Source organism: Oncorhynchus tshawytscha, linkage group LG12 (genome assembly GCF_018296145.1).
Source record: "Oncorhynchus tshawytscha isolate Ot180627B linkage group LG12, Otsh_v2.0, whole genome shotgun sequence".
Lineage (NCBI taxonomy): Eukaryota > Metazoa > Chordata > Actinopteri > Salmoniformes > Salmonidae > Oncorhynchus > Oncorhynchus tshawytscha.
In genome coordinates, this window is record NC_056440.1 from 48349742 (window position 1) to 48369830 (window position 20089).

Genomic DNA, 20089 nt, shown 5'->3' on the forward strand with positions numbered 1-20089 from the left:
CATTTCAAATAACAGGTGTGCCTTCCTTCCTTCTAAATTAGTTTTTTTGCCAATTAGTTGTGTTGTGAAAAGGTATGGGGTATACCCCATACCTTTTCACAACACAACTAATTGGCAAAAAAAGATAGCCCTATATGGTAAAAGACCAAGTCCATATTATGGCAAGAACAGCTCAAATAAGCAAAGAGAAACGACATTCCATCATTACTTTCAGACATGAAGGTCAGTCAATATGGAACATTTCTAGAACTTTTAACGTTTCTTCAAGTGCTGTTTCAAAAACCATCAAGCACTATGATGAAACTGGCTCTCATAAGGACCACCACAGGATACCCAGAGTTGCCTCTGCTTCAGAGGACAAGTTCATTAGAGTTACCAGCCTCAGAAATTGCAGCCCAAATGAATGCTTCACAGAGTTCAAGTAACAGACACATTTCAACATCAGCTATTCAGAGGAGACTGTGTAAATCAGGCCTTCATGGTCAAATTGCTGCAAAGAAACCACTACTAAAGGACACCAGTAAGAAGAAGAGACTTACTTGGGCCAAGAAACACGAGTATTGGGCATTAGACCCGTGGAAATCTGTCCTTTGGTCCAAAATGGCGATTTTTGGTTCCAACCAAAAATGGTTTGGGGTTGCTTTGCTGGTGACACTGTCTGTGATATATTTAGAATTCAAGGCACACTTAACCAGCATTGTATGGAGTCCCTCCTTTCTTTCTTTCTTTTTCTTTCTTTCTTTCTTTCTTTCTTTCTTTCTACCCATATTTCAGGAGCCAGACTTAGAATCCCGTCCTGATGGGGGGTCCGTCTGCTGTGAGCCAGGCATGAATTTTTCATCTTCATGCACCGTAAATTTCCCCTCGCTCCTTGGCCTACTTTTTTTTCAGGCCTTATTTCTCTGTCTTTCTGTCCTCCCTAGTTTTTTTCTCCCCACTGTTGTTGTTTTCTTACATTATTTAAAGAGAGAAGGGGAAGAGAATGGAGAGAGACGGAGGAGAATCTGTCATGGTCCACTTGAGCTTAGCGACTTGTCAACGTTTTAGACAACAAAACTGGAAAAAGAGACTTGTGTAAAAGTGAGTGACAGAGTGAGTGTGCCTGTGGGGATGTGTGTTCCTACATTCATATTTGTTCAGCAGAACACACATGACTACATATCCACAGTGGTCACACACCTTCACACACCAGACCAGACCTGAGTTCAAATACTATTCAGAGCTTCTGCTCTTCATTTGTAGGTAGGTAGGACTGGAGTCTGTTGGGATAGTTCAGAGCTTCTGCTCTTTTCTATGTCAACTCATGGGATGAGAGGAGGATGCAGGGGGCAAGAAGGGAAGGCAAACCCTGAAAGTGCGTAGGTAATACTCAAGGAACCATACAACATGTTTAAAAAGGAATATATTTTGTATTATTTCTTTTTTTCACACACACACACAAACACACCTCAATGTATACCCTGGAAATGAATCACTATGACCTTTCTTCTCTAACCGCTGCCTGCTCTCTGACTGATGATCTGCCTCAGGACACGTGACTTCTGAACTTTCCTCTGTTTGGGTTAGGAATGAGAGGGAGGGAAAGAGAGCGGCAGATGAGAGATTCAATGAAATTCTACTTAGTGTGCCAAGTGAGTTTTTGGAATGAGATTCAGTCATAGAGTTATAGTTTAGAGACTCTCATTCAGGGGGTAGCTTTGTCTTCTGATCCTGTTCCAGATCCTTCTCCTTCTCTGTTACATCTGAATAGGAGGGGTAAGAGTATTCTTAAATAAAAATACTAATACATCTATACTAATAAGTCTCTTCTGTTCTGAGGACTCGGTTGGGTCATAAAGCAAAAGAAACCTGTGTGTGAGAAATAAAAGAAAGAAGTGAGAGGTAGTAGATTTGGGTCACGTTTTGTCACAATAGTCACTGAGGTAGGAAGTGGAAAAATACACATTTTATCCTCAAACATATCTGTGCCCGTCCCTTTTTTCTGTCTCTCTGCTCCTTATCTTGTATTACACTCTGAACTGCTGTCACATTTCTAAGTGGGTTTCTTTGACTGAGCTTCTGTATGCATTTTATTGGCAGTCCAGGTATAAGTGAGGTAGATTTAACAATTAGTTAACCTTCTAAGGCAGCAACCCCCCTCACACACAAGACACACACAACACACTTTAAATAATATATCACCTCTGGCCTGGGGCCATTCAAGAAGAAATCATGGTACTTTCCTCTGATACTAACCTGTTAACCTGGCCCTCCTTTAGCCAGGACTATAATTGGCTATCGATCGCTGTGGTAATGTAGTGGCAGGCTGTTGTATTAGTGAAGGAGAGGGAAAGATGGTGGGGGGAATCAGTGCAGGAGAGAAAGAGACATTGTTGTAGGCTTACTAGCGCTAGTAAGTGGAACTAATGATAACATCACAGAAATTTTTGCAAGTAAGGAGGTTTTGGGGGGTTGTTGTGCTGGATATGATAGTGTAGTTTAGATCAGAGGTTAACCTGGGAGATGGGAGGTTGTCCACTGGAGGTTAATAGACAGCTACTTTTCTCTGTGTGAAAGTAAGAGAAAGGTCACTAAGCTGTGCAGTGCATGGCGCATGGTGCATGCGTGCGCCCGTATCAGATTCCTCATACAAGTGGTGTACAGGATATTGTTTGTGTGATTTGTCCTTTGATTGACATCCCGTCTCACTCTCTTTGTCTGTAGCTCCTAGAGAGTGTGAAGAGGATGAGTTCCATTGTCAGAATGGCTACTGCATCCGCAGCCTGTGGCACTGTGATGGGGACAATGACTGTGGTGATAACAGTGACGAGCAGTGTGGTGAGTTACGCACATGCACACCACACACATTCACTCCTACAGTATATACACATACATTCAGAAAGTTATAGTCTTTGTCACATCTCAATCTGTTGACTTTAACCTCTCTGGGATATGTGGGATGGTAGCATCCCACCTCGCCAACAGCCAGTGAAATTGCATGGAGCCAAATTTAAAAACAGCAGAAATTCCATAATTAAAATTCCTCAAACATACAACTATTTTACATCATTTTAAAGATAAACTTCTTGTAAATCCAGCCATAGTGTCTGATTTCAAATAGGCTTTACAGCGAAAGCACACCAAATGATTATGTTAGGTCAGCACCTAGTCATAGAAAATCATACAGCCATTTTCCAGCCAAGGAGAAGGCTCACAAAAATCAGAAATAGCAATTCAATTAATCACTAACCTCTGATGATCTTCATCAGATGGCACTCACAGGACTTCATATTACACAATAAATGTGTGTTTTGTTCGATAAAGTTAATCTTTATGTCCAAAAACCTCATTTGTAATTAGTGTGTTATCATCAGAAATGCATTGTCTCAAAAACAAACATCCGGTGAAAGTGCAGAGACACATCAACTTACAGAAATACTCAAAATAAACATTGATGAAAAATACAAGTGTTATTCATGGAAATATAGATAGACTAATCCTTAATGCAAACGCTGTGTCAGATTTAAAAAATGCTTTACAGTGCTAGTCACAGAAAAACATCCAGCCATTTTCCAAAGAAGGAGGTGTCAGAAAAGTCAGAAATAGCATTATAAATATTCACTTACCTTTGATGATCTTGATCGGAATGCACTCCCAGGAATCCCAGTTCCACAATTAAATGTTTGTAAAGTCCATCATTTCTGTCCAAATACCTCCTTTTTGTTTGCGCGTTTAGCCCAGTAATCCAAATGCATAATGTGCTAGTTCAGACGAAATGTCAAAAAAGTTTTTTTTTTTAAAGTTTAAAAAAATGATGTATAGAGTCAATCTTTAGGATGTTGTTATCATAAATCTTCAATAATGTTCCAACCGGAGAATTCCTTTGTCTTTGTCTTGCAAATGCAATGGAACGCAGCTAACTCTCATGGGGGTGCGCGTGATCAGCTCATGGCACTCTGCCAGACCTCTGGTTGAAAAAGCTGTCATTCTCTCCCCCCACAGTAGAAGCCTCAATCAAGGTTCTAAAGACTGTTGACATCTAGTGGAAGCCTTAGGAAGTGCAATATGACCCCATAGACACTGTATATTCGATAGGCAATGACTTGAAAAACTCCAAACCTCAAATTTCCCAATTCCTGGTTGGATTTTTTCTCGGGTTTTTGTCTGCCATACTCTCAGACATCATTCAAACAGTTTAGGAAACTTCAGAGTGTTTTCTATCCAAATCTACTTATTATATGCATATTGTAGCTTTTACTAATTACACTGGGGCAAAAAAGTATTGTCAGCAACTATTGTGCAAGTTCTCCCACTTAAAAAGATGAGAGGCCTGTCATTTTCCTCATACTTCAACTATGACAGACAAAATGAGAAAAAAAAAATCCAGAAAATCACATTGTATTATTTTTTATGAATATATTTGCAAATGATGGTGGAAAATAAGTATTTGGTCACCTACAAACAAGCAAGATTTCTGGCTCTCACAGACCTTCTTTAAGAGGCTCCTCTGTCATCCACTCGTTACCTGTATTAATGGCACCTGTTTGAACTTGTTATCAGTATAAAAGACACCTGTCCACAACCTCAAACAGTCACACTCCAAACTCAACTATGGCCAAGACCAAAGAGCTGTCAAAGGACACCAGAAACAAAATTGTAGACCTGCACCAGGCTGGGAAGACTGAATCTGCAATAGGTAAGCAGCTTGGTTTGAAGAAATCAACTGTGGGAGCAATTGTTAGGAAATGGAAGACATACAAGACCACTGATAATCTCCCTCGATCTGTATCTGTATATTTGGTGTGTGTCTGTATTCTGAGAGTTGGGCACACACAAGCAGATGAAACGGTTATCTGTGTATGTGGCCGCCAATGTGTATAACAGGGTACCAGCTGATAAGTGGGTTTGAACATGAGAACACTGTCCATTTAATGTTTCATTCCATTGCTCTATCTATCTTTTTCTTATTTATGTACTGTATTTCTGTCTCTCACCACCTGGTGTTTTGATCATCCCCTCATCATTCACACATCACTGCTTTATTTTTCTCTTCTTTTTTCTCTCCCACTTTTCTGTTGGCCATGTTCCCTTCTCTTGTCTAACTGATAACACTGCATACGAATAAAAGTGTGTGTGTGCTCGTTTGGTCTTGGATAGATATGTTTGATTCTTTTGCAAACATACATGTCCTGCCCCAAATGTTTATTTATTTTCTGTCCCTGTAAAAGCATCTTTGTATTACCAGGGTCCTTCAGATAAATCGTTTTACACTGTCAGGGATGATTGAAGTTCTAAAAGCGTTTGCATTTTATCTCACGGTAGTGGTCATGTGTGTCCTGCAGCCTCCCACCAGCCTTGTCATTCTGTGGAGTTCATGTGCAGTAGTGGGATGTGCATCAACGCTGGCTGGAGGTGTGACGGGGAGTTTGACTGTGATGACCAATCAGATGAGAAGAACTGCAGTAAGAATCTGCTTATGTGTGTGTGTGTGTGTGTGTGTGTGTGTGTGTGCGCGTGTGTTTGTGTACACAATGTATGTAGATTGTGTGTCTAACCAACCTGTCCTCTCCCTCCAGCCACCTCCATGTGTACTGCGGATCAGTTCCGCTGTGCATCGGGACGCTGTGTCAGGTTGTCATGGAGATGTGATGGCGAGGATGACTGCTCTGACAGCAGCGATGAAGATGACTGTGAGAAGACTGGTACGTGTGTGGGTGTGTGCAAATCAGCATCAATCTAAACTTGACAGTAGAGAGGAAATTAAAGGATGAAAAGAAAGAGAGCTCCATGGACTTAGTTCTTATAGGCGGGCAAAACAAACAATGAGCTAAATCTCACATTAAAGAACGGTTACCATTACCCTACAGGCCTTTTGTGTCTATCCTTCAACAGTCAGAGGTTACGTCCCAAATGATACCATATTCCCTATGTAGTGCACTACTTTTGACCAGGACCCAAGGGGTGCCATTTGAGACGCAAACAAAGGAGTTTTCAGATGTTGTCCATTGTTCTTCACAGCTTTTTTCATCCCATTGTAACATTCTCCATCTATCTTCCCACCAGACACCCCTTCATGTGCTCCAGACCAATTCCTGTGTGGTAACGGCCGATGTATTGGCCAGAGGAAGGTCTGTAATGAGGTCAGCAACTGTGGAGATGGGACGGACGAACACCCTCACCAGGACTGCTGTGAGTTATGTTTGACTGTATAAGGGAAGGGTGTGTGGGTTGGTGGGTGGGTGGGTGGATGTGCCGTGTGTGTGTTTGAGGGCTTATGCGGAAACTTTTGTAGGAATCCACATCATAACATCTCTTAACAAGTGTGTGTGGTTGAGTGTAGGTCCATGGTCCAGCGAGGACAACTGTAACCTGAATAACGGAGGCTGTTCTCAGAAGTGTCAGATGGCTAGAGGTCTGGTCCAGTGTACCTGTCATACTGGCTACAGACTGATGGAGGATGGCAGGGCCTGCCAGGGTGAGTGTGTGTGTGTGTGTTACGCCCCTGAAAACAGGGGAGAAATAATCACGAAAGTGATACGGTGTTGTATTCTCAATTCAACGTTTAGTTCAATCATTTCACAAAAGTAACACATTACAAAACAACAGAGAACCCATTATACAAATAACACAGCAAAATATCTTATTAACAACGTAGATGTTCATTCACAATCGACATAAAATGGCAGCTACTCTCAGTACGATGCTATTCTTCACTTCAACCGAGCAGGGCTAATATTACTCTCTTCAAACTTAACTCTAACTTCCTCAAGACGTTACTAAGACACACCTTAAACACTCTTGACATGTTAGTGAGTTATAACATTTAAATTACTATTTTTATCATCAATAAAGTACCTGAAAACAGGGGAGAAATAATCACGAGAGTGATACGGTGTTGTATTCTCAATTCAACGTTTAGTTCAATGAGAAAAGACTGCGATTTTCCCCAGGAATATGGGTGGAGACCAGAGCAATCGATCTTCGGCTCATAGATTAAGAACATTTCGTAGATGACAGATGAACACTTTTAGGCACCACAAAATAAAGTAATCAATATAACGTTTACACATTACTCTCACAATTCGTACCCTTTGACAGATTTTAACTTTAACACAATTATATGAATGTTATCAATCTCTATCAACTAATACTGAATGCATCTTCTTAACCTTAGATGTTTTAAGATCCTCACATACTATGAACTTACTAATACTTTTTAATGTATAACAGGCTATAAATATTTCCTTTAACCTGTTTAACCTGCCAGGGTGAGTGTGTGTGTGCGTGTGCGTGCGATGAGTCAGAAAAAATGTCATGTATATGAGTTCTGCTGATTGTATAATGAGTTGATTGAAAATGTATATATTTTAGCTGTTTACTCTTGCAGTATCATCACATATTATTTTACCCCACACCCCACCCACCCGTCTATATGGACCCTTTCCAGATGTGGATGAGTGTGCAGAGGAGGGTTACTGCAGCCAGGGCTGTACCAACACAGAGGGGGGGGGGGGTTCCAGTGCCGGTGTGTGCAAGGCTACGAGCTGAGGCCTGACAAGCGCAGCTGCAAGGCTCTGGGTGAGTCCACTCACAATCTTTCAATTTAAGACCTTTGGCTTCAACATGTGGAGGGATTGCTAGCACCTGGGGAAGTTGTTTACCTGAGATGCATCAGGGTTTTGTGTGTCTTAAACATGTTTTGCCTGCATGGAATTAAAACCATTTCCCTTACTCTTCCCTGGATAGTGGGCATCATAGTTGTGTTTAAAACATGCACGCATGTTTCATCTGTATTTAATTGTAACCGTATCCCTCGCTTAGCTTGAAACAGTTGGACTGTGGCTAGCTGATGGTTTAAGGTCAGAAAAGCGAGTGCTTGGGTGCATCCCAAATGGCACCTTATATCCTATAGTGCACTACTGTACTACAGTAGTTCACTATAAAGCGATAGGGTGCCTTTTGAAACGCAGGCCTGGTTTTGGCGTTATGGAGTTAGGGTCCGCTACATTGCCAATTCAGCACCCCACAAATCTGGTGTGTATCACTGATGAACCCCGGTCAAGCATCTCTGCTTGGGTTCCAGTGGCCAGTGGGTATACTTGACTGACTGACTAATATTAATGTTGGGTCTTCCTCTCTCTCTTGCACATTTTGCATCTCACTACCCTCCCTCTTTCCTTTCCCTCCCTCCTCTCTTTACCTTACTCTGTACCCCCCCATTAGGCCCTGAGCCAGTGCTGCTGTTCGCTAATCGCATAGACATCTGCCAAGTGTTGCCCCACCGGTCAGAGTACACTCTCCTGCTGAACAACCTGGAAAATGCCATCGCTCTGGACTTCCACCACAACCAGGAGCTGGTCTTCTGGTCCGACGTCACGCTTGACCGCATCATGAAGGCCAACCTGAACGGGAGCAACGTGGAGGAAGTGGTTTCCACTGGCTTAGAGAGTCCAGGTAGGAACATGACCATTTATGGTCAAAACACACACTATAGAATTCATAGCACGTGGTTTCCACCAACATGGATACGATCACAGGTGGTCATGCTACATTCTGTACACATACAATTATGTAGAGGAAAGCCCAGCTACACATGGTTTTACTACGGTCAGAACATGTATCAAAATATTATGAAAAGCACTGCAACAGTCATCATGGTTTAGGACAAATGACGAGTCAACACAATCTGGCCATGCTGAAGAAGACAAATGGATGGCATTTTCTAATCCGAAAACGTCAAATAGAGGGGGGCTTATATTTGTTCTAACCTGTACAAGTGTGTGTGGTGTGTAATGGAAATGTGTTTTTTTGCATATCCCACTCCTCCTGAGACACCCTCAGAGAGTGGGTTCACGGCCAGGGATCAGCTATTATTGACAATCAGCAGGTGTTTCACCTTGTCAGCTCAGGAATTTGAACTTGAATCAGTCTTTCAGTTACTGGCCCAACGCTCTAACCGTTAGGCTGTCTGCCGCCATCTAATCCCAAATGTGATTTTGGCTTCTACACTTTTACCCAATGTTTGCTCCAAACCATAGCCCCTAGATAATAACTAGATTGCTCAACAGCTCTGATTCTTTTGCCACATTTTAGTATTACCATCTGTTGACTACCTGGGTTGTGTTTATTAGGGCATGCAACATAACATGTTTTAAACTTTTGCAATGGAAAAACAAAGTCAAGACAGTTTCAGTCTGTTTTCCTCTGTTTTGTCCCTAATGAACATGACCCTGCTCTCTCCCACTAGGTGGTCTGGCTATAGACTGGATCCATGACAAGCTATACTGGACTGACTCAGGGATGTCCGTACTGAGGTGGCCAATCAGGATGGAACCCACCGCAAGGTCCTCTTCTGGCAGAGCATGGAGAAACCCAGAGCCATCGCACTGCACCCTATAGAGGGGTAAGGAGGATCTCTCTCTTTCTCCTCTCTCTTCTCTATCCCTACCTGCTAACCTGCACACATTTTGTGTACCATAAACGCAATTTCAAGTCAAAGTACGCTGGTACAAAAAATACCCCTAAAATACCCCATAATAGACTTCTAGTGGGCACATTGTGGTTTTTGACTCAACCTTGTGAAGTTGGAGCAGAACCAATCCATAGGACTCGGAATGTAGCTCTCCACTCCGGCCTTCCCCGCCCCCCCCGTAGTTGTAGTACTATTTTCCTCCTTGCAGCTAGATGGCAGCTCTCTACTTCGTCTGTTGATACTTTTATTTATTTATTTATTTTACCTTTATTTAACCAGGTAGGCAAGTTGAGAACAAGTTCTCATTTACAATTGCGACCTGGCCAAGATAAAGCAAAGCAGTTCGACAGATACAACGACACAGAGTTACACATGGAGTAAAACAAACATACAGTCAATAATACAGTATAAACTGTAAAGTCTATATATACGATGTGAGCAAATGAGGTGAGATAAGGGAGGTAAAGGCAAAAAAAAAAAGGCCATAGTGGCAAAGTAAATACAACATAGCAAGTAAAACACTGGAATGGTAGATTTGCAGTGGAAGAATGTGCAAAGTAGAAATAAAAATAATGGGGTGCAAAGGAGCAAAATAAATAAAATAAATACAGTAGGGAAAGAGGTAGTTGTTTGGGCTAAATTATAGGTGGGCTATGTACAGGTGCAGTAATCTGTGAGCTGCTCTGACAGTTGGTGCTTAAAGCTAGTGAGGGAGATAAGTGTTTCCAGTTTCAGAGATTTTTGTAGTTCGTTCCAGTCATTGGCAGCAGAGAACTGGAAGGAGAGGCGGCCAAAGAAATTTGTATTGGTGTTTTGTGTCCGATACAACGTGCATTATGAGCAAAGTCATTATAGCCTATCATTTAACTTCCCCTGTGAGAACCATGAGCACTGGCTGACTTGGCATTGCTGTACCGCAGCCAAAGCCTGCATACCAAAGTTTACACTTTGGAGATAACAATAGATGGCGAGGTCAAAGATACTGGTTTCCATTTGTGGTGAGTTTGCTCTCAATGCTTATGACAAATCCAGCTCCAAAACTAGCCTAGCCATCTGACTAATCTTTTGTTAACGGTGTAGTAAAAACAAACATAAGGCTAGCAAAATAGCTAGCTTCACTGACAGTTCCTTATTTATTGATGTTTCTCTACTCCACATAAAAATCACCACTACGTTTTTCCCCACCCCAATTTGGGAATATATATTTATAAGTAGCATGTGTCATTCTTCAGAGGTGGAACAATTATGTAACAAGCAATTATGTTGAAATAAGGCCGCAGCGTTCTCTGGTAATTGCATATGGTAATTGAGAGGATGATTGGTAAATTGGATATGAATGCTGACATCAAACAGCTGACATCAGTGGCATCTGATAACACAACTATCATTGACCTAGGTTCAAATAGTATTTATTTTCTTTTAAATACTTTGAACGTCGTTTGATGAGCCTGCATGGAGTGCCAGATGGGCGGGGTTTGCACTTATGGGACTACTGCATTGGTTCCATTGCGCCAGGAAAACGTGATATAGGCAGCTAAATTATTTGAAAGAAAACAAGTACTATTTAATCCCAGGTCTGAATGGTGCTTGTCCTAAGATATGTGACCTATATTTTTGTTGGACAATGACAACCTAACCCTAAGTTTCCATGACTTTTTCAAATCAAATTTATTTATATAGCCCTTCGTACATCAGCTGATATCTCAAAGTGCTGTACAGAAACCCAGCCTAAAACCCCAAACAGCAAGCAATGCAGGTGTAGAAGCACGGTGGCTAGGAAAAACTCCCTAGAAAGGCCAAGACCTAGGAAGAAACCTAGAGAGGAACCAGGCTATGTGGGGTGGCCAGTCCTCTTCTGGCTGTGCCGGGTGGAGATTATAACAGAACATGGCCAAGATGTTCAAATGTTCATAAATGACCAGCATGGTCGAATAATAATAAGGCAGAACAGTTGAAACTGGAGCAGCAGCATGGCCAGGTGGACTGGGGACAGCAAGGAGTCATCATGTCAGGTAGTCCTGGGGCATGGTCCTAGGGCTCAGGTCAGTTGAAACTGGAACAGCAGCATGGCCAGGTGGACTGGGGACAGCAAGGAGTCATCATGTCAGGTAGTCCTGGAGCTCAGGTCCTAGGGCTCAGGTCCTCCGAGAGAGAGAAAGAAAGAGAGAAGGAGAGAATTAGAGAACGCACACTTAGATTCACACAGGACACCGAATAGGACAGGAGAAGTACTCCAGATATAACAAACTGACCCCAGCCCCCCAACACATAAACTACTGCAGCATAAATACTGGAGGCTGAGACAGGAGGGGTCAGGAGACACTGTGGCCCCATCCGAGGTCCACCGACCACAGCAAGATCTACTGGACGGACTGGGGTAACACTCCTCATATCGAGTATGCCAACATGGACGGCTCCAATCGCTGCATCATCGCCGACACACACTTGTTCTGGCCCAACGGGCTGACCATCGACTACGCCGGGCACCGCATGTACTGGGTGGACGCCAAGCATCACGTCATCGAAAGAGCTGACCTGAATGGACGGAACCGTAAGGCCATCATCAGCCAAGGTAAGGACACCAGGGAACCAAACACAGACACAAACACACAGACCATGTTTGAAATTATTATTGCCAAATTAATGTTTGCCAGAAAATAAGATGGCTAAGTGGGACAACAACACTTCACAATTATATCAAGTACATTTTCCCTCAACAAAGTATTTATCAGCAAAGTCAGTGCTAGTAGGAAAAGATATGAATGCCTTTTTTTTGTTGCAGGGGTGAGGGGTGGCGTTGGGAAGGGTTGTAAAAAAGGTAGGGTTTAAACATTTTCAGAAGATGGGTAGGGACTCCCCTAGTGATGTACTGATATGACATTTTTGGCCGATCCGATATTTTCCTTGCCAAAAACCCCCGATAAACATTTTTGCGGCCTTTTAAAGGTTACACACACACCACACTGACCAAAAAGTTATTTTGTTGGCATTTACCTATGTCCCCATTACCAGTAAAACATAATCAAAACTTATTTCTTTCAATAACTTGCTCTGCTGTTTCGTTGTTCATTTGTTCAGTCGTTTCATTCTCAACCAGGATTTCATCATACATGTCAAGCAGTGAAGTTTCAGCTCTGTCTGTCCGTGGCCTCTCTTCCTCGGTGCGCACTGTCACTTTGTCCATTTCCATCTTGTCCAGCTGTGTGTGTAACATTTCATGTAAACCCTGTTTCTTGTCTGCATCAAAGTAGCGCTCCTTATACAAAGCATCGAGCATGGTGGCGACACAGTAAAGAGAATGCCACTGAATCACGAGTTCACAGCCTGTGTTTGCAGTTTTGTTGAGCAGGCGTTTCAATGCCATGATAGAGGGTATCAGTCTGCTGCAGACACAGTTGATGAGCTTATTTCTCTAGTCAGTTGTTCGAATGGAGTTCTCAAATGCCATTGAAATGGCAGTAGTGGTATGACAACCAGCAAATTCATGAGCATGCAATACGACTTCCCTCAGTAAAATCTTCGATGAACCACTGTGCTGTCAGACTTAACATGCTCATGGGGCTGATATCGCTGGTCCAAATGTCAGCCGTGAAGCTAATATCAGTGATGCTATTACTGTGTAACTCCAGTAAGGCAACATCTGAAAAATAGTGCACTTGTGTAGTGTGTGCCAGTGCTCGACCAGTCAGTGAAAGACAGCAGAGAACGGTTGATTGTCAAGGGCAATGAATTCCATTATCTTGCCGTTAATGGATTTTGCCTTTGAGTTGTCTTGCTGAAATGTTCCTACTCTTTTAAATGACTGCTCGACTGTTGACAGTAGACATTGTGGGCTAGGTTAGGAATGCTGTGTTGCACGTGTAGTGTAAAATATTAGGTGGAGTCATTATGTCATGTACCTATGTTATATAGGTATGCATGTCAGCTTTGACATTGGTTTTTCACGTCGGCATTAAAACTAGACATCTGGCCGATACCGATGCTGGCATTTTTAGCTAATATCGTCCAATATGTTCCTCCTTTAAAAGTTGAGAGCTTATGCCACGGTACTTACAGGCACCCAGCATCACGGATTCATTGCTCCAGACTACCGCAGGGGGGAGTTAGCGCACTCATTATGTATTTGTGTCCCAAGGTTTATATATGACAAATCACATCGAGTGGTTCCAATGGCGAATTTGACATTTTGACACCCGTTGCTGGTGACTTTCTTCAGCAAAGATGTCTGACAAACGGTGGAAGCAAATGTAAGTAAATATAACATCATAACGAGTCAAGCAGAAATGGACAATTGAGAAGAATATGTTAGTTAATGTAGAGACAAACTATTGTGAATATTTTTTTGTCATAAAGTTAATTTTACGAAAATCGCTAATCGGCTAGTTTTTTTTCAGTCATATCCAATACCAAGTGTATCAAACTCCATTCTTTGAATGATGCTGTGTCTGCATGTATGTATTACAATTATACACTTCAACAGTGTTTACCATTCCTGCTCCTGGGACATCAATGATTACACATTGTAACTACGCACTAGACTAGAAACATGATTTAAGTAAAGGCTGATTTGTAAAACATATATACAGAAAAAATAATAGTACACTACACTTCCTATGCATATCGAACACCCTTTATCTGCATTAATCTGAGGAGGTTCTCCCAGCCATGTGGACGATTGCAAACAGGGCAGAAAAGTTTGTCACCAGAGCGGTTTAGAGCATGTTACTATTTGCCTGTGAATAACCAGACCTTCATACAAACTCGCTATGCTGGACTCTTGAAGCACAAACGAAGGTGCTGCCATAATCCTGCCAGCACACCCACAAGCGAGCCACTGATTCGGAAAATGACGCGTGGAAGAGGGCGAGAAATTAGATGGGAGTAACAATCCAGGCTATTTGCTCTGAGACCGGCATAATAATGTAATGAAACAAGCAGGGAGCAGGTTTCAAACCCTCAACATTCTAGGCCGAAGTCCAGCACGCTATCGACTGTGCCCGAATGTATTAAATTGGGGCTGGGGCCGATGGTGGCTAAAAACACTTTATCAATTGAAATCTTTAACAAGTGCAAAGGGGAAAAAGTATTATTATTAGTTTTTCACAAGCGTAGCAGGCTGTGAATTCTGCTAACAACATTTCTAGGATGGGCTATTAGCTGAAAAATAGACTATTCAACCTTTACTAAAGAACTGTCTAATAGCCGAGCTAGGTGTGAAAATATAGCTAACTTGTAAAAGGAAAAAACTACACCAGTCGAGCAATTCATTTCAACAATCTTCATTTTAATTTGACTTTACAAACAACAAGAGGGCTTAATTGGTGTCTTTCTTCGGAGCCTAGATGTATGTAAAATAACTTAACTGGCTATGAGGCTTAACAGCCTAATAGATGTAGGATTTTTTTATTAGGCCTAACGTTACTTACAATTGCAACTGGTCAAAAATGTAGGATCCTACATAAAATAATAATTTAAATAAATAAAAGTCTCTATGTTCGAACTAAAACAATGTAACTAATAATGAAAAGTGCACTCTTGTAAATCCCAAACTCTAAAAGTAATTGGAAAGGTAGATACAACTTATTTGTGACATTGTGGTTACAATAAAGAATGTCAACAGATGCTGTGTTTTTATTTACAGTAGTGAATAAAAGTCGGGTGGCAGGGTAGCCTAGGGGTTAGAGCATTGGACTAGTAACCGAAAGGTTGCAAGTTCAAGTCCCCGAGCTGACAAGGTACAAATAAAAAAGTGATGGACAACTGGAGGCATTTTGAAAACAGGTTTTCAAACACTTGTTTTTCACAAGTGTACTGTAATACTGTAGCAGGTGTAGCCCATCAAATCAGATTTGTTTATATAGCCCTTCGTACATCAGCTGATATCTCAAAGTGCTGTTCAGAAACCCAGCCTAAAACCCCAAACAGCATGCAATGCAGGTGTTGAAGCATCATGCAAATGTTTCCTATTAGCAGGACAATACACTTTTTATAGCCAGGCTACTGTTGTGAAAATCCCTCAACTTGCAATGCATTTGATGCTTAAGTACTCTAAAGTGTTACATTTCTAACTCAAAACAGCAGTACAGTATTTCTTCAACAGCTATATGCTTCCATTAATAAAATAAGGAGAAAAAATACATTCAATTGCGAATGTTTGTTTAAACTACATTTTAGTCGTACTTCCACCCAGCTCCATGACCACAGGTAAAACTTTGCTGAGATGATCAATGTATTTGTTGCATTGTTGTATCGTCAATTTCTCTAGCCAAAGCATTGTGATGGCCTTGACCAGTTCATCTTTGCTTGTCGGCTTGGCAGACTTTATTTATTTTATTTTATTTTATTACACCTTTATTTAACCAGATAGGTTATTTGAGAACAAGTTCTCATTTGCAACTGCGACCTGGCCAAGATAAAGCAAAGCAGTTCGACACATACAACAACACAGAGTTACACGTGGAATAAACAAACATACAATCAATAATACAGTAAAAAAATCTATATACAGCATGTGCAAATGAGGTAGGATAAGAGAGGTAAGGCAGTGGGACTATCAATTGTTTTTCAACAGGACAGTGAACCAACACACCTCCAGGCTGTGTAAGGGCTATTTGACCAAGAAGGAGAATGTTGGAGTGCTGCATCAGATGACCTGGCCTCCACAATCACCCGACCTCCACCCAATTGAGATGGCTTGGGATGAGTTGGACTGCAGAGTGAAGGAAAAGCAGCCATATGCTGCTTTTCATTAAATAGTGTCAAAATGATTGACACTAAGTAGTGCTCAGCATGTGTGGGAACTCCTGCAAGACTGTTCCAGATAAAGCTGGTTGCATTCCAGATAAAGCTGGTTGAGAGAATGCCAAGTGTGCAAAGCTGTCATCAAGCCTAAGGGTACTTTGAAGAATCTCAAATATTAAATATATTTAGATTTGTTTAACACTTTTTTGGTTACTACATGATTCCATATGTGTTATTTCATAGTTTTGATGTATTCACTATTATTCTACAATGTAGAAAATAGTACAAATAAAGGAAAACCATTGAATGAGTAGGTGTGTCCAAACTTTTGACTAGTATTGTATATCTTCACCAAATCACTGCAAACTGGTATTGTTCCTAAAGATGAGAAAATTGGCAAAGTTATCCTCCTTTATTTATTTTTTATTTCACCTTTATTTAACCAGGTAGGCTAGTTGAGAACAAGTTCTCATTTGCAACTGCGACCTGGCCAAGATAAAACATAGCAGTGTGAACAGACAACACAGAGTTACACATGGAGTAAACAATTAACAAGTCAATAACACAGTAGAAAAAAAGAGAGTCTATATACATTGTGTGCAAAAGGCATGAGGAGGTAGGCGAATAATTACAATTTTGCAGATTAACATTGGAGTGATAAATGATCAGATGGTCATGTACAGGTAGAGATATTGGTGTGCAAAAGTGCAGAAAAGTAAATAAATAAAAACAGTATGGGGATGAGGTAGGTAAAAATGGGTGGGCTATTTACCGATAGACTATGTACAGCTGCAGCGATCAGTTAGCTGCTCAGATAGCAGATGTTTGAAGTTGGTGAGGGAGATAAAAGTCTCCAACTTCAGCAATTTTTGCAATTCGTTCCAGTCACAGGCAGCAGAGAACTGGAACGAAAGGTGGCCAAATGAGGTGTTGGCTTTAGGGATGCTCAGTGAGATACACCTGCTGGAGCGCGTGCTACGGGTGGGTGTTGCCATCGTGACCAGTGAACTGAGATAAGGCGGAGCTTTACCTAGCATGGACTTGTAGATGACCTGGAGCCAGTGGGTCTGGCGACGAATATGTAGCGAGGACCAGCCGACTAGAGCATACAGGTTGCAGTGGTGGGTGGTATAAGGTGCTTTAGTGACAAAACGGATGGCACTGTGATAAACTGCATCCAGTTTGCTGAGTAGAGTGTTGGAAGCTATTTTGTAGATGACATCGCCGAAGTCGAGGATCGGTAGGAATAGAAAGCCGACTCTAGATTTGATTTTTGATTGGAGATGTTTGATATGAGTCTGGAAGGAGAGTTTACAGTCTAGCCAGACACCTAGGTACTTATAGATGTCCACATATTCAAGGTTGGAACCGTCCAGGGTGGTGATGCTAGTCAGGCGTGCGGGTGCAGGCAGCGAACGGTTGAAAAGCATGCATTTGGTTTTACTAGCGTTTAAGAGCAGTTAGAGGCCACAGAAGGAGTGTTGTATGGAGGTTAGATAGCACAGTGTCCAAGGACGGGCCGGAAGTATATAGAATGGTGTCGTCTGCGTAGAGGTGGATCAGGGAATCGCCCGCAGCAAGAGCAACATCATTGATATATACAGAGAAAAGAGTCGGCCCGAGAATTGAACCCTGTGGCACCCCCATAGAGACTGCCAGAGGACCGGACAGCATGCCCTCCGATTTGACACACTGAACTCTGTCTGCAAAGTAGTTGGTGAACCAGGCACGGCAGTCATCAGAAAAACCAAGGCTACTGAGTCTGCCGATAAGAATATGGTGATTGACAGAGTCGAAAGCCTTGGCAAGGTCGATGAAGACGGCTGCACAGTACTGTCTTTTATCGATGGTGGTTATGATATCGTTTAGTACCTTGAGAGTGGCTGAGGTGCACCCGTGACCGGCTCGGAAACCAGATTGCACAGCGGAGAAGGTACGGTGGGATTCGAGATGATCAGTGACCTGTTTGTTGACTTGGCTTTCGAAGACCTTAGATAGGCAGGGCAAGATGGATATAGGTCTGTAACAGTTTGGGTCCAGGGTGTCTCCCCCTTTGAAGAGGGGGATGACTGTGGCAGCTTTCCAATCCTTGGGGATCTCAGACGATATGAAAGAGAGGTTGAACAGGCTGGTAATAGGGGTGGCGGCGGATAGTTTCAGAAATAGAGGGTCCAGATTGTCAAGCCCAGCTGATTTGTACGGGTCCAGGTTTTGCAGCTCTTTCAGGACATCTGCTATATGGATTTGGGTAAAGGAGAACCTGGAGAGGCTTGGGCGAGTAGCTGCGGGGGGGGGGGTTGGAGTAGCCAGGTGGAAGGCATGGCCAGCCGTTGAGAAATGCTTGTTGAAGTTTTCGATAATCATGGATTTCTAATTCTGGGGATCTCAGATCTTTTACAAATTATCGGCCAATATCTGTACTACCATGTTTTTCTACAATCCTAGAAAAATGTGTGTATAAGCGAATGTTGAATCATTTAAATCAACACTGTATTCTATATGAGCACCAATATGGTTTTCGTAAAAACTACTCCACAGATATATCTCTTTTGCAACTTGTGGATAAAATCTTTACAGCCCTGAACAACAATGAATATGCTCTCGGCATCTTTTTAAATTTATTCAAAGTGCTTGACACAGTTGATCATTAAATATTACTTCTAAATTGCATTATTACTGTTTTCATGATTATACATATAATTGGCTATATAGTTATGATTATGTAGGAGACCAATGTGTTTATGCTAAGGGCTGTTCATCTACCAAGGCAAAGATATTCTGTGGCGTGCCACATGGTTTGATAATTAGACCTTTGATATTCTTAATCTATATCAATGACCTTCCTGCTGTGTCTTCTACTGCACTTCCCATTCTCCTTGCTGATGACAACAATTTGATTTTATCACACAATAATTTTGACACTAATTAATGAAGCCATATTTTCTGAATGGTTAGAGGTACCATACTCTGGAATTCTTATCTTCACATTGCCAAAACATCATAGTCCCTCATTAACTTCAAGCGAAGACTGAGGGTCAGCCTGATGTGAACCAAACTACTCAGTAATCGCCTCCATATAGCCTAACTCTCACATGCACACATGCACACACACATTTAAACAAAACAAATATATATATTTTTTCATGATTACTGATCAATAAATGTATACATTTATAATGAGTTTTAACAACCATTTTTTTGTATTTTTATATTGTATATTGTTTTCTTTGTGGTGTGGTTTTCATATAAGCCCTTGGGCTTTCAACCACACCTGCACACACAGTTCTTTTTTTTCTTATTTTTTTTCCATCTGTATTGTTTTCTTCGGTGCAAATAAATAAATACAAAAATAAATGAGCAATCAGACATTTCAAACAGCATAATTAACTAGGCTACTACATAAAAGAAAACATTCAATTCAATTGCTCAAGCAAGATGATACCAACTTATTGAGTCACTAATCCACTTGCTGCTATTGTAGGAGCTGATGTTTTTTCAAACTATAGATGAGGAGAACTAGAGCTCCTCTGTCATACCATGTGGAATGAAGTAATGCCATATTTCCATTAAACTTCAACAACAAAAAAACAGTGTGTGTGTGAAAGACAGTGGGAGATATGACATTATGACAAGTGCAGATCAGTGTTCTGTGGATCATCACCACTCCCGACAGACTTCACCCACCACCTCCGCCGGCCTGCTGATTGGGCCTTGCGTTACCAGCTCACCCAATCTGGAAATCAAAGCTGCACTGCCCTCTGTTTATGGGGAGAGCGGGAGCCGTGAGCTATGTCCCAAATTCGTCTATATTCCCTACATAGGGCACCCTAATTCCCCCATAGGGCGCTGGTCAAAAGTATGTTGGGAATAGGGTCCATGGGCTTCACCACAGCCACA

At 41.7% G+C, this 20089-nt stretch overlaps 1 pseudogene; it reads left to right on the forward strand.

Annotated features, from left to right (window-relative positions):
- Positions 1–2586: 2586 nt before the first annotated feature.
- The window catches only part of LOC112264160, a 46221-nt pseudogene continuing 28718 nt past the window's right edge, over positions 2587–20089 (forward strand).